Source organism: Salvelinus alpinus, chromosome 5, assembly GCF_045679555.1.
Source record: "Salvelinus alpinus chromosome 5, SLU_Salpinus.1, whole genome shotgun sequence".
Taxonomy (NCBI): Eukaryota; Metazoa; Chordata; class Actinopteri; order Salmoniformes; family Salmonidae; genus Salvelinus; species Salvelinus alpinus.
In genome coordinates, this window is record NC_092090.1 from 21287950 (window position 1) to 21312438 (window position 24489).

Below are 24489 nucleotides of genomic sequence, written 5' to 3' on the forward strand. Positions count from 1 at the left end.
TTCTAAACTGACTTGCCTGGTTAAATAAATAAAATAAATGTGGTTCTGCTATTAGATAAATCACAGTGATAACACATTCATCTGTTGTATAAATAAACTAAATACCTGACATTGTATTCCCCATTTGAACGTTGCTGTGCTTTTGAATGGTTGAAAGTGCAGTGATAAACAATTGGGTGAAAACTAAACCCCCCAAAAAAATTATAGTGGAATTTGGTTGTGCTTTTAGATGTTTGAAAGTATAGTGATAAAACATTGGATATTAAACTAACTTTTGGCTGTCTTTTTGACTGGGTGAATATAGTTTGTAATCTCATTGATCAATGTCTCAAACAAATATTACCCAATTGTCCACGTTGAAATTACCTGGTGTGCCCAGTGGGTGGGGAGTTTGGTAAATGACTGGATTAAATAATGATCTACACAAACACAACTTGCTCTATAAATACTTGGAATAATACTTTAAAAATGAATGTCTCTCTAGTGAAGGCCACTCCTTCACAACCCCTTTACCGAAACTTGAGAGCAAATATTTATAGGCTGATTTGTTTCAACTGCCAAGAATGCAGTCTTTCAGGTCATGGGTGTATACTGTAGGCCTTCTGTTCTGGCCAGCCTACTCCTGATACAAATCATAGTGTAGTATCTCCTGCCATTATCATCACTGTATTTACCATACATTACCATGTGAATTCTAATGAGTCCTCCATCATCGTGACAATGCATTTCAGACACGGTATGTGTTTTTTCTGCAATGTCACTACACGTGTCTTTGAAATTCACTATTGTTAGGTCTAGGGTTTTTCCATAGCAGCACTGCACTCCAGTTTTTCTTTTAAGCACTGGTTATATTTTTGGCAATTGTGTTTGCATCACCCAGGGTGATTCTTAGGACTTAGAAAGAGAAGTGTCAACAACCTCTGCATAATCAGAACAGTTGCTTTGTGAGGTGTTAAGTGGAAGGTGCCATGTAAGCCATTGCAGCCTGAAGAGTCCCACTTCCCCTCAGCCTGGCAACAGGTGAAGGGGAAACCTAGATTGGAGAAGAACCTGAAAAGTCCATTAAGGGCTTCCATTCTACCAAATTTGATGATGAGAGGAAGTGCAGTGGCAAGGCAGAGGGAGAAGATCGAGCGAGATTAAAACTTAGCCGACATTCTGCTAAATTTCTCCTAAATGAATCATCCGATCTCAATACAAACAGAGCGCATTACTTTTTCTAGACTTGACCCTTTTCTAAAGTTATCCTTGAATTGTCCCAGAAAGTCATCCTTGAAGCCTCACAGATTCTCTGTTTAGCAGGTGGGACGTTGGGAGGGAGCAGCCTCAGGGTTAAATACCAGAACAAATATAAGGAAATGTGATTCAGGTAAACAGTGCACAGTTATCACCTGTGCCTTCCTGAACCAGTACTTATATCTGTTCTGAGTACTTAACCCTTGACACTGCTCCGTTTTTATGCCCCAACTGCCACACAAAATGGGCTAACTAAAGTCGATTAAGTATTGCAAAGTTGGGTCCACGGGCTCATATTCGCACATTTCCATTGTCACATTTGACTCCAGTGTTTAGCTGACCAATGCTACCTTTTCGTGTTTCCACCTCCAAGACCTGGCCCAAAAGACTAACTGGGACATGGCCTTGGTGGACCTGCCCTAATTTGGGGCCAGGCCAATGTCGAAATTCCAGTTGGGATTTTCCCAGTGTTTACCTTTTGTGGCAAAATAGTTTTGTGCTTCCAACTCCACGGCCCGGGTCCAGGTGTCGCTCACTGGGCTATCTTGGGCCCTCTATAAAATCTGTTTACATTTTTAGCCAGATTCCGGTGAGTTTTTTTCCAGAATTATGTTTTCTTTGTCTGCTTTTCCAGGTTGTCTGTGTCCCCTGTTTTTTTCAGAATTTTCACTCTACAAATCACACTCCGTCTTTTTTTGAAAACTAACTAAGTTTAGATGTGCAGTCCACAACAATGCCTAAACCACATCAAGAGATCACTGAATCTATTCTACCACGCCCAGAAATCTGCTGCCTTTTATTCTCTGTCCCCAACGCACTAGACAACCAGTTTTGATGGCCTTTAGCCGTTGCCCTCATTCTACACATCCTCTGTTCCTCTGGGTGATGTGGAGGTTAACCCAGGCCCTGCGTGTCCCCAGGCACTCTCATTTGGTGACTTCTGTTAACCGAAAAAGCCTTGGTTTCACGCATGTTTACATCAGAAGTCTCCTCCCCTCAGTTTTGTTTTACTCACTGCTTTAGCACACTCCGCCGAACCCTCATGTCCTTGCAATCGTGTCTGAATCCTGGCTTCAGGAAGAACACCAACAATTCTGAGATTTCCATACCCAACTACAACATTTTCCGTCAAGATAGAACTGCCAAAGAGGGAGGAGTTGCAATCTACTCCAGAGAAAGCCTGCAAAGTTCTGTCATACTTTTCCAGGTCTATGCCCAAACAGTTCAAGCTTCTAATTTTAAAATTGCATCTCTTCCAGAAATAAGTCTCTCACTGTTGCCGCCTGTTATCAGTCCCCCTCAGCTTACCAGCTGTGCCCTGGACACCATATGTGAACACACCACCTCTATCTTCAGAAGTTTCGTATCTGTTCAGGTGACCTAAACTGGGATATGCTTAACACCCCGGCAGTCCTACAATCTAAGTATGATGCCCTCAATCTCACACAAATTATCAAGGAACCCACCAGGTACAACCCTAAATCCGTAAACATGGGCACCCTCATAGATATTATCCTGACCAACTTGCCCTCCAAATACACCTCTGCTGTTTCATCGGATCAGGATCTCAGCAATCACTGCCTCATTGCCTGCATCCGCCATTGGTCCACGGTCAAACGACCACCCTCATCGCTGTCAAACGATCCCTAAAACACTTCTGCGAGCAGGCCTTTTTAAATCGACCTGGCCCGGGTATCCTCGAAGAGTATTGACCTCATCCCGTCAGTCAAGGATGCCTGGCCCTTCTTTAAAAGTAATTTCCTCACCATCTTAAATAATCATGCCCCTTTCAAAAAATGTAGAACTAAGAACAGATATAGCCCTTGGTTCACTCCAGACCTGATTGCCCTCGACCAGCACAAAAACGTGCCATCTGGCGGAGTGCACTAGCATCGAATCAGTCCCCGCGATATGCAACTTTTCAGGGAAGTCAGGACCCAAATTTACGGCTGCCATCAGTCAGGAAAGCAAAGACTAGCTTTTTCAAACAGAAATTTGTCATCCTGTAGCTCTGACTCGAGAGAGTTTTGGGACACTGTAAAGTCCATGGAGAATAAGAGCACCCTCCTCCCAGCTGCCCACTCCACTCAGGCTAGGTAACACTGTCAACACCAATACATCCACGATAATCGATAATTTCAATAAGCATTTCTCTACGGCTGGCCATGCTTTCCTCCTGGCTGCCCCAACCCCCGGCCAGCAGCTCCGCGCCCCCCGCAGCTACTGTGCCCAAGACCTCCCCAGCTTCTCATTCACCCAAATCCAGATAGCAGATGTCAAAGTCAGCTGGGCTAGACAATCTGGACCCTCTCTTTCTAAAATTATCCAGCCCCCACCATTGTTACAACCCCTATTACCAGTCTGTTCAACCTCTCTTTCGTGTCGTCCGAGATCCCTAAAGATTGGAAAGCTGCCGCGGTCATCCCCCTGACACTCTAGACCCAAACTGTTATAGACCTATATCCATCCTGCCCTGCCTTTCTAAAAGTCTTCAAAAGCTAAGTTAATAAACAGATCATTGACCATTTCGAAAACCACCGTACCTCTCTGCTCTGCGATCCGGTTACCGAGCTGGTCACGAGTGCACCTCAGCCACGCTCAAGGTACTAAATGATATCATAACCGCCATCAATAAAAGACAGTACTGTGCAGCCGTCTTCATCGACCTGGCCAAGGCTTTCATCAGTCTCTGCCGCATCACCGTATTCTTCTCGGCAGACTCAACAGCCTTGGTTTCTCAAATGACTGCCTCCCCTGGTTCACCAACTACTTCTCAGACAGAGCTCAGTGTGTCAAATCGGAGCGCCTGTTGTCCGGACCTCTGGCAGTCTCTATGGGGGTACCACAGGGTTAAATTCTCGGGCCGACTCTTTTCTCTCTGTATATATCAACGATGTCGCTCTCTTGCTGCGGGTGATTCCTTGATCCACCTCTACGCAGAGCGAGATACCATTCTGTATACATCTGGCCATTCTTTGGACAGTGTGTTAACTAACCTCCGAACGAGCTTCAATGCCATACAACACTCCTTCCGTGGCCACCAACTGCTCTTAAATGCTAGTAAAACCAAATGCATGCATTCAACCGTTCGCTGCCCGCACTCGCCCGCCCGACTAGCATCACTGCTCTGGACGGTTCTGACTTAGAATATGAATACTACAAATACCTAGGTGTCTGGCTAAGCAACTGTGGACCCTCCTTCCAGACTCATATTAAACATCTCCAATCCAAAATTGAGGTCTCGAATTCGGCTTCCTCTGGCAGCAACAGAACCCTCCTTCACTCGCGCCAAGGCCAAACATACCCTCGTAAAACTGACCATCCTACCGATCCTCGACTTCGGCGATGTCATTTACAAAATAGCTTCCGATACTCTGTCTCAGCAAGCTGGATGTCAGTCTCTCACAGTGCCATCCGTTTTGTCACCAAAGCCCCTTGTGCCCCACCCCACCCACTGCGACCTGTATACTCTCGTCAGCTGGTCCTCCCTACATATTCGTCGCCAGATCCACTGGCTCCAGGTCATCTATAAGTCTGATGCTGGAGGTAAAGCTCCGCCTTATCTCAGCTCACTGGTCATGATAACAACGCCCACTCGTAGCACGCGCTCCAGCCGGTATATCTCACTGGTCATCCCCAGAAGCTACAACACTCTCATTTGGCCGCCTTTCACTTCCAGTTCTCTGCTGCCAATGCCTGGAATGAATTGCAAAAATCGCTGAAGCTGGAGACTTGAATATTTCCCTCACTAACTTTAAACATCAGCTATCTGAGCAGCTAACCCATCGCTGCAGCTGTACACAGCCCATCTGTAGATGGCCCACCCAATCTACCTACCTCATCCCCATATTGTTTTATTTACTGTTCTGCTCTTTCGCACACCAGTATTTCTACTTGCACATCATCATCTGCTCATCTATCACTCCAGTGTTAATTTGCTAAAATGTAATTGCTTCGCTACTATGGCCAATTTATTGCCTTACCTTCTCACACCGTCTGCACACTCACTGTATATAGACTTTTTTTTCTTTCTATTGTGTTATTGAATGCACGCTTCTCTTATTCCATGTGTAACTCTGTGTTGTTCTCAACTGGCTTACCTGGTTAAATAAAGGTGAAATGAAAAAAAAACTTTAAAGAGTCTGGGAAATGTTTGAGAATTTTTTGGAGGGTGTAGTTACCTTTTATTTTTCTAGTGTGCAGCTATCAAGAGGCTGTTGTTTAGCAGTATTTGTTGTAGGGCACATGTGATCCGTGATGTAAATTACTTAAGTAAAAATACTTTGAAGTACTACCTAAGTCATTTTTGGGGTTATATGTACTTTACTATTTATATTTTTTGACAACTTTTACTTTTACTCCACTACATAGAAAGTACTTTTTACTCCCTAAAGTTTCCCTGACACCCAAAAGTACTCGTTAAATTTCAAATGCTTAGCAGGATATTGTCCAATTCATGCACTTATCAAGAGAACATCCCTGGTCATCCCTACTGCTTCTGATCTGGCGGACTCACTAAACGCAAATGCTTTGTTTGTAAATGATGAGTCTTAGAGTGTGCCCCTGAGCTTTCCGTAAAATAAAAAAACACGAAAATTGTGCCTTCTGGTTTGCTTAATATAAGGAATATGAAATTATTTATACTTTTACTTTTGATACTTTAAAGATGCACTTTGCAGAAATGCTCCTCCATTTCATGGTTGCTAACATTCTAATAGTTCACCTAATTTCAGTTTACAAATCAAGCAAGTAGATTGTAGAGTCATTGTGCCATCTAAACCGCTATATTTTCCATAACCAAAAATGTTGTATTTTTAGCTGTTCGAAGCTGGTGTACAAAACTGAAAGTAAAAAATGCAATTCTCCGTATTGCAGGCCCTAGCCTTGGCCTCTGTGGACCTGCTAGCTAACATTAACCGTCTATCTTATGTAGTCATACAAATCATAACATATCATACTAGTTATGGCGCACCAGATTTACCATTACAATGCTACGTCTACATGTTGTATGAGACCAGGCTGGCGATGTATACGTTTCAACATTTTGGGCAACAGGCGTGTCCTTATAGCCTACTCCCTGGAGGGAGACGCGCCCTTAAAGAGAAGGGCAGCGCCGCTGACGTCACTGGAGATGTGCAAATTTGATTAACTGTGATCAAACGTTAATATACTGTCTGTATTGTGTGTCAATAACTACTTTTACAGCATGAGTTCAGGGTGACTGTCATTTTGTTGAGACTGCTTGGCTTCGCCGCCTGAAAAGCACCGCAATCAACGACGTAAAGACGCTGAACAAACACCATATATCACCCACCCAATAGGTACAGTTATGACAACAATCTGGAACGCCTATCCAGCTAGATAGTTATTGCTAAGGACCTATCTCTCTACTCGGACTTCATTGCGTTAATATCTCGCATTTACATTTGCCGTGTTCATAATTTTGCAGGAGTGGCAAGGATCCTAAGCCATGAAGGTGGGATCACAGACATTGAAGTTTTCACGAAAGCAAGTGTTTCCACAAAATTGCACAGCCACAAAGTCAAAATTTTCCATATAATTTATTTTTATTTTTTAAAATGTGTTTCAGGTAAGTGTTAGGCAGAGTGTTAGCAGTTTGGTTAAGGTTTGAAGGAGATACATTTTAGATTCAGGTGGGGTTTATTACTTTGTAATGATACATCAGTCAATGGGCAATGTTAAGTACGATTAAAACGTTTCAACATTTCTTGAGTTTGTGTTAGCCAGAGTTTGTTAACAGGAATGACTGGTATTTCACTGATATTTTTGTCTTTTCCAACTGTCTGCAGGCAGCTTTGCTCCATGACACAGTGGAGGACACTGACACCAGCGTGGGGAGAGCCACAGGCCGTCTTTGGGCAAACGGTGGCGCGGCTCGTCCAGGAAGTGACAGACGACAAGGCGCTGTCCAAGGAGGAGACAAAGCGTCAGCAGGTGGAGCATGCGCCTCACTCCAGCCACCAGGCCAAACTGGTCAAACTGGCTGACAAACTGTACAACCTGAGGGACATCAACCGCTGCACGCCAACAGGTGATTGTGCGCTCTGCCTGTCTGTCTTTATTCAGCCTCTTTGATCCAACCAACTGACTAGGCAAATGTCGTAGGGTATCAGTTTATTGTGTCTACCCTATCAGGATACTACTACTCTTTTCTCTCTCTCTCTGGCTTGTTGCTTCTCTTTACTGTCTTCCCCCTCTGGTTGTCTGACTGTACCTCTCTTTACCCCCGTCCCATATCGGTATATTTATTCTGTGTTGTGGTTGCCAGGTTGGTCGGCAGAGCGTGTTCAGGAGTACTTTGTGTGGTCAGCCCAGGTAGTGAGAGGACTGAGGGGGACCGACCCAGCACTGGAGAGACACCTAGAGGAGCTTTTCAAGCAGAGGGGGGTTGAGCTTTGACACCTCTCGACTTCTGACACAGGGTGGCACAACAGAGCAACTCTCAATGCACACATTTTGTAAAGAGTAAGACTTTAAGCGAATTGTCTTTGTTAGCTTCTCCATGGAATATACTTGTATATGCTCTTAGCTCTGCACAAGGAAAAGGCCCACTTACTTTGGATGTTTTTTTATGGATGATTTGATTCTTCATTTTAAGTACAGTAATTTGTATACATTGTGTGTTCCTATAGGAAAACCAACAATGTCACCTTGAGTTCTCAGCTGTATTGAATAAAGGAATTCTATTGCACTCGTAATGGTGAACATTTTTAAATTATAATAATATTTCATGGTGATGCAGAACCTGTAACTACTCTGTCATGTCACACTGAACTAAAATATATTTTTGTGTAGATTTGTTTTGTGTGTGATTTATCTTTGTACAGTATATACATGTAGGAGTTTAGGGATAAATTAGCTATACATTTGAAATCGTGATATGTAAATTATTCCATAGTAGCCATTATAAATTTTGCTAGTAGAATGGGTCGGAAGCAATTATTCCACTAACCTGTTCTTGCTTCTACTTTCTTTGTTCTCGATTCGGGAAGACATGTGTACCTTAAAATGTCTGTGTTCAGGTGCAACAGAATATATTCAGAAATAGTAAAATACACGTTTTGTCTCGAGTTGAGAAATGCCTCTTGCATGTGTAGATCTTTTTTTTTTTTTTGTCACTGTGATGTGCTGTCATCTACTTATATATGTGGCTGCGTCGCATCAGAGACGGCCCAGTTCCTGCAAAGATGTTTGGGAAATACAAGATGTCTGGCAGCTAGAATGGCGAAGGGAACTCCTCAGCTCGGTGCAGAAGTGTGGATTTGACTATCTTTCTGAATATTCTGTGGTTTTTGGAGAACCACCTTCAACTGAACACAGAAATTTGATGAGGGATTTACACATTTCTTCCGAATTGAGAACAAAGATCATATCGCCAATACCATGTTCACTTGAAAAGTCCAGGGCAACGTTTTGTATAGGCAAACCTGTAATGCCCAGTAATAGATATCAAAAATCTTTGGTTATATTACATTATCTGGTGTACAATCTGTAGCATCTGAATGTTTCAGGCTACTGTATATTACCTTTTCTGTTAGATTCTAATTACCAGAGGATTTGAACAGCTGAATCAGACAGAGAGCATGGTTACTATAGTGGTGGTATATGTACCCAGATTTTGGGTGGAGTCTCCTCCTCACTAAACATTATATCTTTAATGCTAGGCAGGAAACTAAGTGATACAGGAAATAAACTTTTGCTTCTCCCTTAGCGTAGCCTGACCTGACCTCCACCCCCTTCATCACTAATCCATGACACTCCCCTTATCAATGCCTGCCACATATGATTGTTTTCCCTACACTCAGTACATTCCAAGCTTAATTGCCTCCACCATATACCTTCCTCCTACAGATAACATTAACCTCTGGTGTAGACCCTCTAAACCATATACCTTCCTCCTACAGATAATCATTAACCTCTGGTGTAAACCCTCCACCATATACCTTCCTCCTACAGATAACCATTAACCTCTGGTGTAAACCCTCCACCATATACCTTCCTCCTACAGATAACATTAACCTCTGGTGTGAACCCTTCCACCATATACCTTTCCTCCTACAGATAACCATTAACCTCTGGTGTAGACCCTCTAAACCATATACCTTCCTCCTACAGATAACCATTAACTTCTGGTGTAGACCCTCCACCATATACCTTCCTCCTACAGATAACCATTAACCTCTGGTGTAGACCCTCCACCATATACCTTCCTCCTACAGATAATCATTAACCTCTGGTGTAAACCCTCCACCATATACCTTCCTCCTACAGATAACCATTAACCTCTGGTGTAGACCCTCTAAACCATATACCTTCCCCCTACAGATAACCATTAACCTCTGGTGTTTTCTAGACCCTCTAAACCATATACCTTCCTCCTACAGATAATCCTTAACCTCTGGTGTAGACCCTCTAAACCATATACCTTCCTCCTACAGATAACCATTAACCTCTGGTGTAGACCCTCTAAACCATATACCTTCCTCCTACAGATAATCATTAACCTCTGGTGTAAACCCTCCACCATATACCTTCCTCCTACACATAGAACCATTAACCTCTGGTGTAGACCCTCTAAACCATATACCTTCCCCCTACAGATAACCATTAACCTCTGGTGTAGACCCTCTAAACCATGTACCTTCCTCCTACAGGATAACCATTAGACCTCTCGTGTAGACCCCTCTAAACCATATACCTTCCTCCTACAGATAATCATTAACCTCTGGTGTAAACCCTCCACCAGTATGCCTTCCTCCTACAGATAACCATTAACCTCTGGTGTAAACCCTCCACCATATACCTTCCTCCTACAGATAACCATTAGCCGTCTGGTGTAGACCCTCTAAACCATATACCTTCCTCCTACAGATAACCATTAACCTCTGGTGTAGACCCTACTAAAACATATACCTTCCTCCTACAGATAACCATTAACCTCTGGTGTAAGTCTTCCCTCTAACCCATATACCTTCCTCCTACAGATAATCATTAACCTCTGAGGTGTAAACCCTCCACCATATACCTTCCTCCTACAGATAACCATTAACCTCTGGTGCAAGCCCTCCACCATATACCTTTCCTCCTACAGATAACCATTAACCTCTGGTGTAGACCCTCTAAAACATATACCTTCCTCCTACAGATAACCATTAACCTCTGGTGTAAACCCTCCACCATATACCTTCACCTACAGATAATCATTAACCTCTGGTGTAAACCCTCCACCATATACCTTCCTCCTACAGATAACCATTAACCTCTGGTGTAGACTCCTCTAAACCATATACCTTCCCCCTACAGATAAACATTAACCTCTGGTGTAGACCCTCTAAACCATATACCTTCCTCCTACAGATAACCATTAACCTCTGGTGTAGACCCTCTAAACCATATACCTTCCTCCTACAGATAACCATTAACCTCTGGTGTGAACCCTTCTAAACCATATACCTTCCTCCTACAGATTAACCATTAACCTCTGGTGTAGACCCTCTAAACCATATACCTTTACCTTCCTACAGATAACCATTAACCTCTGGTGTAGAGCCCTCTAAACCATATACCTTTCCCCCTGACAGATAACATTAACCTCTGGTGTAAACCCTCCACCATATACCTTCCTCCTACAGATAACCATTAACCTCTGGTGTAGACCCTCTAAACCATATACCTTCCTCCTACAGATAACATTAACCTCTCGGTGTAAACCCTCCACCATATACCTTCCTCCTACAGATAACCATTAACCTCTGGTCTAGACCCTCCCACCATATACCTTCCTCCTACAGATAACCAGTAACTTCTGGTGTAGACCCTCCACCATATACTTGTCCTCCTATTATAGATAACCATTAACTTCTGGTGTAAACCCTCTAACCCATATACCTTCCTCCTACAGATAACCATTAACTTCTGGTGTAAACCCTCCAACCCATATACCTTCCTCCTACAGATAACCATTAACCTCTGGTGTAAACCCTCTAAACCATATACCTTCCTCCTACAGATAACCATTAACCTCTGGTGTAGACCCTCTAAACCATATACCTTCCTCCTACAGATAACATTAACCTCTGGTGTAAACCCTCCACCATATACCTTACTCCTACAGATAACCAGTAACTTCTGGTGTAGACCCTCCACCATATACCTTTTCCTCCTACAGATAACCAGTAACTTCTGGTGTAGACCCTCCACCATATACCTTTCCTCCTACAGATAACCATTAACTTCTGGTGTAAACCCTCCACCATATACCTTCCTCCTATAGATAACCATTAACTTCTGGTGTAAACCCTCCACCATATACCTTCCTCCTACAGATAACCAGTAACTTCTGGTGTAGACCCTCCACCATATACCTTCCTCCTACAGATAACCATTAACTTCTGGTGTAAACCCTCCACCATATACCTTCCTCCTATAGATAACCATTAACTTCTGGTGTAAACCCTCCACCATATACCTTCCTCCTACAGATAACCAGTAACTTCTGGTGTAAAACCCTCCACCATATACCTTCCTCCTATAGATAACCATTAACTTCTGGTGTAAACCCTCTAAACCATAGCACTCAATATTTCAATAGGAGACCTGATCATTAATCCTGTTTCGAGTTCCCAGGAGTTAGAACCCAGAATCCATCAGTCCCCCGTTTTGAACATGTAACTCCATACTGTTCAACATTACATAAACTTGGAAATTACTTAGTAGCTGGACAATGATAATAAAACACAAACAAAAAATAAAACATAACAGTATTAACAATGTGGTAAGCTATGCATAATTATATATGCATGAAAACCCAAAGTCTGATAACATGACAATTCCCACTCTCTCTTCGCCTGACTTTATGCCTCCAGGATACTTTTCTGCTGAGTTTGGCAAAAAGGAAAGCCCTAAAAAGCTTCCTCATGCTTTCCCCCAGTCTTCCCCTTTCCGGCCACAGGCTCCGAGAGGTGTTCCCAAGCCATGTCATTTTTACTTTGTTCCCCATCTCCTCCCCATGCCACCTGATAGGCACGTCACCTGGTAGGCAAGTGCGTATCCCTTATCAATGCTACATCCTCTTGAGGTAACTCAGCACTGTATATGCTTTCACATCAATGCCTTCAGAATGTTGTCCAGTGTACAATTACCCCAACATCTATCCTTTCATATGATGCATTAACCAATAAAGCAACTAACCCAACCCAACTATGGTGGTTAAAGTAGCTCCCAGACCCAACCCATCTGCATGACTACAGTGGAATCTAATCTTTCTCTCTTTAGCTCCGCTTCCTCTGTCATCTCTACATGGCCCTGCCTTCAAGCTCACCCATTATACAGTTGGACCTCATTTCACGTGAGAACTATGCACCCACCGAGGAGAGACATGACGATCTTTACCGCTGCAGGTGCTGTAAATAGTACTGTGTGTGGACCAGACCAACGCTGTCCCAACACAACCGCCTGGTGTATCTTGATGTACACTCAATCTCCAGAATTCAGCCAGTGCCCTCGGTTATCTCCTGCTACTCATGTGCCACTTCCACCTTGGAAGATACACACTGCAACGAATGGGTCATTTCCTGACAACAGAACAACATAGACTCTCCCCTTATGGCCAGATCACTAATTTGTGACATGTGAAATAACAGCCCCTAGTACTCTCATCAGTCTCCCCAGTTACCCGCTACCAAGCCATGTGGCATGAGTCCTCATAAAATCATATCCCAACAATACTACTAAAGTAACCCCTACTACTACTGACACTGCCCATGACGCATACCTCAAACTCCCTCATTTCCGCCGTAGTCTAATTCCATGCTGTTACTATAGCCTTTAATTACTGTCCCTACAGTGACTGCCGTGAGAATAACTACTGCATGGAATCTGCCAAATGTTCGCTGGCTGTTTGAATGGGAAAGAGATTAATGACGTTGGAAGAATATCCAACCTAACGAAACTCTGAGTCACAGGTTTCTTGAAAGTTGACAATAGTGTCTGAAATGCCAACACTATCTCTGCTACTTTCACCATGATCTGGGTATGTGTAACGTTCAATTTAACTTCATAATAGTCCCTATATTGTGCACAGTTAGCGGTACTCGTTCTCCTACGATCTAGCCTCCTGCAACAATATACACACAGCGGTATCATTCCCGGCAACTATAACCACGACCTTCATTTCTTATGACCCCACAGATCTCCACCCCAGTTACATTCCATCCCACTTGACAGCCTTATGTGAACCTCACCTCCTGCTACAGATACATTTGCACATATATCATTACATTTAACCCATAAACACACTGGTCACTACTCCTAATGCACTTCTACAGTTATAAACATACAACATTCTCAAATCAATTAGTCAATATACCTCAGTCCCTCCTCTGGAACAATGATCACTCTTATGTTCCACCAAACCTAAAAACATATTGACTTAAACAGGGAAAATATAAAATACATGTTTTAATAATTTCACACCCCCCTTGATGCGACTAAAACTAGGGAAAGAACCGTCCATCCGTTACGTTCTATGCCCATGTGATGCTGGTCTCCATGCCCGTCTCCTTAATCTTCATCCTTGGGTGTTAATGCAAGACACAGACTATGAGCCTTGTATGCAATTGATTGTACTGTATCATCCAGCAATCTATATGTTTTGATGCAATTTAACATTAAAATTCTGATGACATGGTAAAACCAAAAAAACTTAATGGTTGACCCAAGCTATCATCTAGGTGAGTTCTCCAACAACCTACCTGTCGGAGAACACTTAAAGATAAGGTTTCGAGAGCCTCCCTAGGCCCAATAAATTTGAGCAGTGCCCCCACCCCTCACTGTTTGAGAGCAACTCTCTCTCGCTCTATCCGAATCATAACTAAAACATTTTATAAATTATCCAACCCAAATTTAGAATGATTAGCCCCTCTAGTGCTTTACTTTGAGGGCTATCATTCTCAAATTCCAGGCTTCTCAACCTAGCACACATCATCCCGGCTAGAATGTACAGTTATAAATGGTTTGTCCTCTGACAAATCAACTGTACATTTCGGTGTTCCTCAAGGCTTCCGTTTATAGGACCGACTATTGTTTTCACTAGTATATTTTACCTCTTGGGGATGTTATTCGAAAACATAATGTTAACTTTCACTGCTATGCGGATGACACACAGCTGTACATTTCAATGAAACATGGTGAAGCCTCAAAATTGCCCTCGCTAGAAGCCTGTGTTTCAGACATAAGGAAGTGGATGGCTGCAAACGTTCTACTTTTAAACTCGGACAAAACAGAGATGCTTGTTCTAGGTCCCAAGAAACAAAGAGATCTTCTGTTAAATCTGACAATTAATCTTGATGGTTGTAAAGTCGTCTCAAATAAAACTGTGAAGGACCTCGGCGTTACTCTTGACCCTGATCTCTCTTTTGACGAACATATCAAGACTGTTTCAAGGACAGCTTTTTTCCATATTACGTAACATTGCAAAAATCAGAAATGTTCTGTCCAAAAATGATGCAGAAAAATTAATCCATGCATTTGTTACTTCTAGGTTAGACTACTGCAATGCTCTACTTTCCGGCTACCCGGATAAAGCACTAAATAAACTTCAGTTAGTGCTAAATACGGCTGCTAGAATCCTGACTAGAACCAAGAAATTTGATCATATTACTCCAGTGCTAGCCTCCCTACACTGGCTTCCTGTAAGGCAAGGGCTGATTTCAAGGTTTTACTGTTAACCTATAAAGCGTTACATGGGCTTGCTCCTACCTATCTTTCCGAGTTGGTCCTGCCGTACATACCTACACGTACGCTACGGTCACAAGACGCAGGCCTCCTAATTGTCCCTAGAATTTCTAAGCAAACAGCGGGAGGCAGGGCTTTCTCCTGTAGATCTCCATTTTTACATGGATACATGTCTGCCTACCCATGTGAGAGACGCAGACTCGGTCTCAACCTTTAAGTCTTTACTGAAGACTTATCTCTTCAGTAGGTCATATGATTGAGTGTAGTCTGGCCCAGGAGTGTGAAGGTGAACGGAAAGGCTCTGGAGCAACGAACCGCCCTTGCTGTCTCTGCCTGGCCGGTTCCCCTTCTCCACTGGGATTCTCTGCCCCTAACCCTATTACAGGGGCTGAGTCACTGGCTTACTGGTGCTCTTTCATGCCGTCCCTAGGAGGGGTGCGTCACTTGAGTGGGTTGAGTTACTGACGTGATCTTCCTGTCTGGGTTTACGCGCCCCCTTGGTTTGTGCTGTGGTGGAGATCTTTGTGGGCTATACTCGGCCTTGTCTCAGGATTGTAAGTTGGTGGTTGAAGATATCCCTCTAGTGGTGTGGGGGCTGTGCTTTGGCAGAGTGGGTGGGCTGAGAACCACTCCTCCCTGTTTGGCCCTGTCCGGGGGTATCATCGGATGGGGCCACAGTGTCTCCTGACCCCTCCTGTCTCAGCCTCCAGTATTTATGCTGCAGTAGTTTATGTGTCGGGGGGCTAGGGTCAGTTGGTTATACCTGGAGTACTTCTCCTATCTTATCCAGTGTCCTGTGTGAATTTCAGTATGCTCTCTCTAATTCTCTCGTTCTCTCTTTCTTTCTCTCTCTCGGAGAACCTGAGCCCTAGGACCATACGTCACGGCAAACCGGGCATGATGACTCCTTGCTGTCCCCAGTCCACCTGGCCCTGCTGCTGTTCCAGTTTCAACTGTTCTGCCTGCTGTTATGGAACCCCTACCTGTTCAACTCTTAATGATCGGCTATGAAAAGCCAACTGACTTTTATTCCTGATTATTATTTCACCATGCTTGTCATTTATGAACATTTTGAAAATCTTGGCTCTCTCTAATTCTTCCTCCTTCTCCTCTTTCTTTCTCTCTGGGAGACCGCAGCCCTGAGGACCGTGCGTCAGCACTCCGGGCATGATGACTCCTTGCTGTCCCCAGTCCGCCTGGCCCTGCTGCTATTCCAGTTTCAACTGTTCTGCCTGCGGTTATGGAACCCCTACCTGTCCCAGACCTGCTGTTTTCAATTCTTAATGATCGGCTATGAAAAGCCAACTGACATTTATTCCTGATTATTATTTGACCATGCTTGTCATTTATGAACATTTTGAAAATCTTGGCTCTCTCTCAACTCTCTCCTTCTCTCTCTCTTTCTCTCTCTCGGAGGACCTGAGCCCTGGGACCGTGCGTCGGGGCTGCCGGGCGTGATGGCTCCTTGCTGTCCCCAGTCCCACCTGGCCTTGCTGCTATTCCAGTTTCAGCTGTTCTGCCTGCGGTTATGGAACCGCCACCTGTCCCGGACCTGCTATTTTCAACTCTTGATGATCGGCTATGAAAAGCCAACTGAAAATTATTCATGATTATTATTTGACCATGTCTTATCACTTATGAACATTTTGAACATCTTGGCATAGTTCTGTTATAATCTCCACCCAGCACAGCCAGAAGAGGACTGGCCACCCCTCATAGCCTGGTTCCTCTTTAGGTTTCTTCCTAGGTTTTGGCCTTTCTAGGGAGTTTTTCCTAGCCACCGTGCTTCTACACCTGCATTGCTTGCTGTTTGGGGTTTTAGGCTGGGTGTCTGTACAGCACTTCGAGATATTAGCTGATGTACGAAGGGCTATATAATATATAACTCTTCTCATTACAACCCCCTTTGTCCCTGTTTTCCTGTCTGAGTGGCATGGTAATGAAAGATCAGTATCTCAATGCATCTTAGTCTAAATTGTTCGCATTGTGTAGACCTTCCTCAATACCACCCCCCAATTAAACAATTACGGGCACGGTTGACCACCCCACCCTTCTCCCGGCATTTATCATTCTAGCGTTTCTTCTTCAGGTAATCAGTTTTTCCCACGTACACAAGTCTCTCACCTGAGCCGCTACCACCATTCTGCCTGGTCCATTTCTCCACCAGTACACCAGGAGCACGGGGGACTTTGGGAATCTTTATCTCTCTCCATGCTCACTCCACAGCCGCGGTCTCAGGACTAAGGTGCGCTCCTACCGCCGGTACCCAGGTTAATGGCTCGAACTCAGATAGGAGTCTTAAAAGTCACTGTCGCATTGAACACCTTTGTCGCTCTTTCTTCAGACGTTTAGGAAGGGTTTTGAGGTTCACACTCACTGTTTGTGGTCAAACTATTCCTACCATGCATTAAGACACGATCTGACGTCACCTTCCATGATAACCTCAGGAGCAGATAAGAACAACAGTTTAGTTCAATTCATTTCTGATTCATGAAATCCAGACAAGCATTGACTATATGACAAATTATTACATTCCCAATTTTCTTAATAACATTATCTCTACGACAAATGTCAAAGAGCATAACAGCATACTGTTACTGTTGAAACCATTTTCCAACTTAGTTCATACTCCCTTATTTTACTGGCAACCTCTCGGAAGAGTTACCAGATCAGGGAGTTAGCACCCTAACCTATGGGGGAATCACAACACTCCAGCAGACCCAATCTGGTGAAATTTGTATTGAAACAAAGACAAAAACAAAATCAGCAATACACATATCACAATCCATTTCATGAAATCCGCAATCGGCAATATCACAATCCATTTGGAATAACTGTCAACCCTCATTAACATATATTTTTTCCTTCTATATGCAGACTGAACAAAATACATTTGTGCATTTACCCAAAGACCAGGGCCCCAGGGAACTGGTAATTTCCCATTCAAACACATGATTCATAACGTGATTCAAAAACAACATGTTAACTTCTTATGTCTAGGGGGCAGTATTCGGAAGATTCTGGATGACTGACGTGCCCAAAGTAAACTGCCTGTTACTCAGGCCCAGAAGCTAGGATATATGCATGGTAATATTGGATAGAAAACACTCTGAATTTCTCGAAAACTGTTAAAATAATGTATCTGAGTATAACGGAACTGATATGTCAGGCGAAAACCCGAGGAAAATCCATCCGGAATTTTTTTGTTGTTGAGGTCACCACCAAGTTCAAATGCTACGCAGCTAGGCCCCACAGTCGCTGGCCTGTCTGCAGGTCTGCAGTCTTCTGCCCTGCTCAGATCACAGCCCCCTGCCTTAGCTGTTAGTTGCCTAGCCTGCCTGGTTTAGGGCCTACTAGGCCCAGAGTTTGCTGCACTAGCTTGCTGTCTCCAGACATATTCAGTCTGCCGTACCCTGGCCCACCCACTTCAGAACCTCCTGCCCTGCTAAGCCACAAATTATCTGTCTGGGTTCTCAGCCCTCATCTGCCCTCAGTCCCTAGCATTAGGTCCTCAGTCTCCAGCTGCACTATGTCTGCTGTCTCCAGCATTAGTCGGCCCTGAGGTTTCCCTAGCCCAGGTGGGTCATCAGGCTCCTTCCCCACCAGGCTCAAAGGTAGCGAATCTTTCCAGTAGGCCCTGAGCCATTTTCCCTCTCAGTTTAGAGTCAGTTTCCATGGCAGGTCCAGAGTCAGTTTCCATGGTAGGTCCAGAGTCAGTTTCCATGGCAGGTCCAGAGTTAGTTTCCCCTGGCAGGTCCAGAGTCAGTATACCTGTCCGGTCCAGAGTTTTTCTCCCTTTCAGGTGCAAAGTAATCAGCACTGTGCTTCCAGCCTTCAGCCATTCTAGTTTTGCTGTCTCCAAGCTCTAGTCGGACCTCAGTCCACTGCTCCGCCAGGCTATAGGTTCTCTCCCCACTAAGTGTGCAGTCCCTGCCTCTAGCCAGTTCGCAGCCCCCAGCCTTAGTCTGCAACCAGTCGCCTAAACTAGCACTAGGCTATAAGTTCTCTGTTCAGCTAGTTCTGCAGTCTCCCACCAAAACTGGCTTGCAGTTGTCAGTCTTAGTAGTAGGTTAAAAGTCCCTTACCCTGTCAGACCCTGAGTTTCCTGCACTGATAGGTTCAGCCCCATGACTTGTGGGACCCACTGTTCCCTGACCCGGGGGGATTGCTGTCTCTAATTCTGTGAGGCCGCTCGCCTCCTGCCTTGGACAACTCAAAGCCCTGCCAATGTGGGAGACCAACTGACCTCGTCTCTGGGGCCCAGCCGGCCCCTACATCCAGATTCCTGATGATCCTCGACAGTTGTGGCCGGTGTGCAACATTCCTCCGCCGCAGTAGACCATACTCAGTGTTCAAAGATGGGCCCCAGCTGCCCTGCAACAGCTGAGTCACGAGGTATTTCCGCCACACCCGTGGTATTCCATGGGGTGGCCCAGGACTGTCCCTGCGTCTCCATGCACCTTCTTCATTGGGCGGCCCATAATCCCCTTGTCGGCACCCTACAGGCCCTCATGGTCCTCTAAAGTGACAGTAGTAATAAGCTGCCCTTCTAGTCGGCCAAATTCACAGTAGGACTGGACCTTACCTTGTCTGGTCCCTTCACTACTCTGCCCCTTTGCCCTAACTGTCCTTCCATACAGGACTGGGCGCTTAAGAACTAAGCCCCCATTGCGGCCTTTTCCAAGTTGTTTGGATTTCCATAAGAATTCCAGGGGCGGCTGTTAAAGCCATTGTGGGCCATTGAGAGATGGCAAAAGTGGATGCTTGAATCAAACAGCGCGTTGAGCCAAGTTGGTGAAGATGAATGTCCTGAATGGACAACAGTAGTGTTGAAAAGTAGAACAAAAAGGGTGGATATCTCAGCTGTCAATCACAGCCCTTCAGTTGGCCAATCAGTTGGCTTGCACACACATGTGGACACTGCACCTGACCATTCTAGATTAGGCTTTGGTCGACGTCGCAAGAAGAAGACACAAGTTTGGCTGGTGACCAGGTTCCGGTTTACTCTTAAGAACATTGTGAGTGCAACCAAAAAACACCCAGTAGATTCCTAAGTAACTGAAGTGTGTGTGTAAAAGTATACTGTTGAAGTCGGAAGTTTACATACAACTTAGCCAAACAAATTTAAACTCAGTTTTTCACAATTACTGACATTTAATCCTAGTAAAAATTCCCTGACTTAGGTCAGTTAGGATCACCACTTTATTTTAAGAATGTGAAATGTCAGAATAATAGTGGAGAGAATAATTTATTTCAGCTTTAATTTCTTTCATCACATTCCCAGTGGGTCAGAAGTTTACATACACTCAATTACTGTTTGGTAGCATTGCCTTTAAATTGTTTAACTTGGGTCAAACATTTCAGATAGCCTTCCACAAGCTTCCCACAATAAGTTAGGTGAATTTTGGCCCATTCCTCCTGACAAAGCTGGTGTAACTGAGTCAGGTAGGCCTCCTTGCTCGCACACGCTTTTTAAGTTCTGTCCACAAATGTTCTATAGGATTGAGGTAAGGGCTTTGTGATGGCCGCTCCAATACCTTGACTTTGTTCTGTTAAGCCATTTCGCCACAACTTTGGAAGTATGCTTGGGGTCAAGACCCATTTGCGACCAAGCTTTAACTTCCTGAATGATATCTTGAGATGTTGCTTCAAATATGCACATGATGTTCCTACCTCATGATGCCATCTATTTTGTGAAGTGCACCAGTCCATCCTGCAGCAGAAAGCACCCCCACAACATCAAATCAAATCAAATGTATTTATATAGCTATTACATCACCTGATATCTCAAAGTGCTGAACAGAAACCCAGCCTAAACTCCAAACAGCAAGCAATGCAGGTGTAGAAGCACGGTGGCTAGGAAAAACTCCCTAGAAAGGCCAAAACCTAGGAAGAAACCTGGAGAGGAACCAGGCTATGAGGGGTGGCCAGTCCTCTTCTGGCTGTGCCGGGTGGAGATTATAACAGAGACATCACCAGTGTCAAATGTTCATAAATGACCAGCATGGTCAAATAATAATAATCACAGTAGTTGTCGAGGTGACAGAGTCAGCCTTCAGGAGTGAGAATGTCAGTTGGCTTTTAATAGCAAATCATTAAGAGTATCTCTCCCCGCTCCTGCTGTCTCTAGAGAGTTGAAAACAGCAGGTCCGGGACAGGTAGCACATGCAGTTAACAGGTAGAGGTTGCCATCACCACAGGCAGAACGAGTGAAACTGGAGCAGCAGCACGGCCATGGGGACAGCAGAGTAGTCATCCCCAGGTCAGTCCTGAGGCATGGTCCTAGGGCTTAGGTCCTCCGATGAGAGAGAGAAAGAAAAAAAAGAGAAAAAGAGAGAATTAGAGAGAGCATTCTTTGAATTCACACAGGACACCGGATAAGACAGGATCTCCAGATATAACAGACTGACCCTGCCCTTCGACACATAAACTACTACAGCATAAATACTGGAGGCTGGAGCAGAAGAGGGGTGGGACACTGTGGCCCCATACGATGATACCCCCGGACAGGGCCAAACAGGAAGGATATAACCCCACCCACTTTGCCAAAGCACAGCCCCCACACCAGTAGAGAGATATCTTTTCAACCACCAACTTACAATCCTGAGACAAGGCCAAGTATAGCCCACAAAGATCTCCCGCCACGGCACAACCCATGGGGGGGCGCCAACCCAGACAGGAAGATCACGTCAGTGACTGGTCCCAGCTCAAGTGACGCACCCCTCCTCAGGGACGGCATGGAAGAGCACCAGTAAGCCACTGACTCAGCCCCTGTAATAGGGTTAGAGGCCAAGAGTCCAGTGGAGAGAGGGGAACCGGCCAGGCAGAGACAGCAAGGGCGGTTCGTTGCTCCATAGCCTTTCCGTTCACCTTCACACTCCTGGGCCAGACTACACTCAATCATATGACCTACTGAAGAAATGAGTCTTCAGTAAAGACTTAAAGGTTGAGACCGAGTCTGCGTCTCACATGGGTAGGCAGACCATTCCATAAAAATGGAGCTCTACAGGAGAAAGCCCTGCCTCCAGCTGTTTGCTTAGAAATTCTAGGGACAATTAGGAGGCCTGAGTCTTGTGACCATAACGTACGTATAGGTATGTACGGCAGGACCAAATCGTAAAGATAGGTAGCAAGCCCATGTAATGCTTTGCCCATGATGCTGCCACCCCCGTGCTTCACAAATTCAGGGATGGTGTTCTTCGGCTTGCAAGCCTCCCCCTTTTCCTCCAAACATAACGATGGTCATTATGGCCAAACAGTTCTATTTTTGTTTCATCAGACCAGAGAACATTTCTCCAAAAATTATGATCTTTGTCCCCATGTGCAGTTACAAACCATAGTCTGGCTTTTTTATGCCGGTTTTGGAGCAGTGGCTTCTTCCTTGCTGAGCGGCCTTTCAGGTTATGTCGATATAGGACTTGTTTTACTGTGGATATAGATGATTTTGTACCTGTTTCCTCCAGCATCTTCACAATGTCCTTTGCTGTTGTTCTGGGATTGATTTGCACTTTTCGCACCAAATTACGTTCATCTCTAAGAGACAGAACGCATCTCCTTCCTCAGCGGTATGACGGCTGCGTGGTCCCATGGTGTTTATACTTGCGTACTATTGTTTGTACAGATGAATGTGGTACCTTCAGGCGTGTAGAAATTGCTCCCAACGATGAACCAGACCATTTTTTTCTGAGGTCTTGGCTGATTTCTTTGATTTCCCCAAGCACTGAGTTTAAAGATAGGCCTTGCAATACATCCACAGGCACACCTCCAATTGACTCAAATTATGTCAATTAGCCTTTCAGAAGCTTCTAAAGCCATGACATCATTTTCTGGAATTTTCTAAGCTTTTTAAAGGCACAGTCAACTTAGTGTATGTAAACTTTTGACCCACTGGAATTGTTATACAGTGAATTATAAGTGAAATAATCTGTCTGTAAACAATTTTTTGAAAAATTACTTGTGTCATGCACAAAGTAGATGTCCTGACCGACTTGCCAAAACTATAGTTTGTTAACAAGAAATTTGTGGAGTGGTTGAAAAACGAGTTTTAATGACTCCAACCTACTGTAAGTGTATGTAAACTTCCGACTTCAACTGTATGTGGTAGTGATGAAGATAGAATAAACCTCCTGGACTGAGAAGCATCCATGCTGTTTTTGCCAGAGACAGCCTAGCGAATCAGAACCAATTTTATCAGCATTAAGTTTTAGCGGGTAAGGGCACTCACAGCCGACCGCTGAGAGCGAGCTCCCGCTAGCTGCATTTTTACAATTGGAGTGGAGGATACATGTATGAACGATAGTTAATAGTTTCTTGTTGGGATGCGTTTGTTGAGTAAAGATGCAGATGTGGGAGACCTGTTTGACGTGTTGAAAATGGTGAAGTATGCGCTGGGAAAAGTGGAGTCTATCAGAGTGACTAGGAGTGGTCTTATTTTCATTAATTGTATTTTCTGAATAACCTACAGTACCTACGTATGTGAAGCTTGGTTATGTAAGATATTCTGTAAGAGCTTTCATCCCCAAACTCCTTCATGTTTCGAGTGTCTATTAGCGGACGGAGTATACTGAAGAACGGTGTGTAGAAGGACGACGGTATTTCAATTCTGGTGGGGATCATGATCCCGAGTTCCTGGAGTGCCATGTAAGGGTGAAGGAGATTGAGGTGGCAAAAGTTAGAGCGGTCAATCGAATCTCCTATGCGGAGTTGAAGATATGGTAGTGGACGCACCACAGCCTGTAGTAAATGTTTGTTGTCAGTCAAAAGATACCCTGTGTGTTAAAAATGTGGATTTTGTGGAATTCATTGCCACAGTATGGCTGATGTCTCAAAGAAGTCAAAGTAACTGGACATTATTGTGGCAGCGGAAGAAAAGTGTTTGTGACTTAAGGATTTTACATCTGAATACTTGCAAGGCCGTACTGGCGCCGGAGGACGGCCCGCCCTTCCAGGCTCATCTTGAGCCTATGTAGGGCTCAGATCTGTGTTGTTTTTTTACAGAAAAGTTGTTTGATTTAGTTTTGACTGGTACTGTATATACTAAAGTTTTGACACACCTACTCATTCAAGGGGTTTTCTTTATTTTGACTATTTTCTACATTGTAGAATAATAGTGAAGACATTGAGAGAATGCCAAGAGTGTGCAAAGCTGTCATCAAGGCAAAGGGTGGCTACTTTGAAAATTTAAAATCTAACATATATATTGATTTGTTTAATACTTTTTGGTTACTAGATGATTCCATATGTGTTATTTCATAGTTTGGATTTCTTCACTATTATTCTGCAATGTAGGAAATAGGAAAAATATACAAAAACCCTTGAATGAGTAGGTGTGTTCGAACTTTTGACTGGTACTGTATATACATTTTTTTGGTGTAGTTTGGTCGTTTGTTTTGTTTTTTGGGAATCCTGTTTCCATCCCACACAGTAGGTGGTGAGATGTACACTAAATTGTGCCAAAGTCAATATATCATGAAGAAGAAGGAACCATTGTGACCATAA

At 44.1% G+C, this 24489-nt stretch overlaps 1 protein-coding gene and 1 pseudogene across 1 annotated transcript in view; one reads left to right on the top strand and one right to left on the bottom strand.

Moving 5' to 3' along the window:
• The window catches only part of vps33b (VPS33B late endosome and lysosome associated), a 102591-nt gene that overhangs the window by 38102 nt on the left and 40000 nt on the right, over window positions 1–24489 (bottom strand). The window lies entirely within an intron of this gene.
• LOC139575121 (guanosine-3',5'-bis(diphosphate) 3'-pyrophosphohydrolase MESH1-like) lies at window positions 6926–7933 on the top strand (annotated as a pseudogene).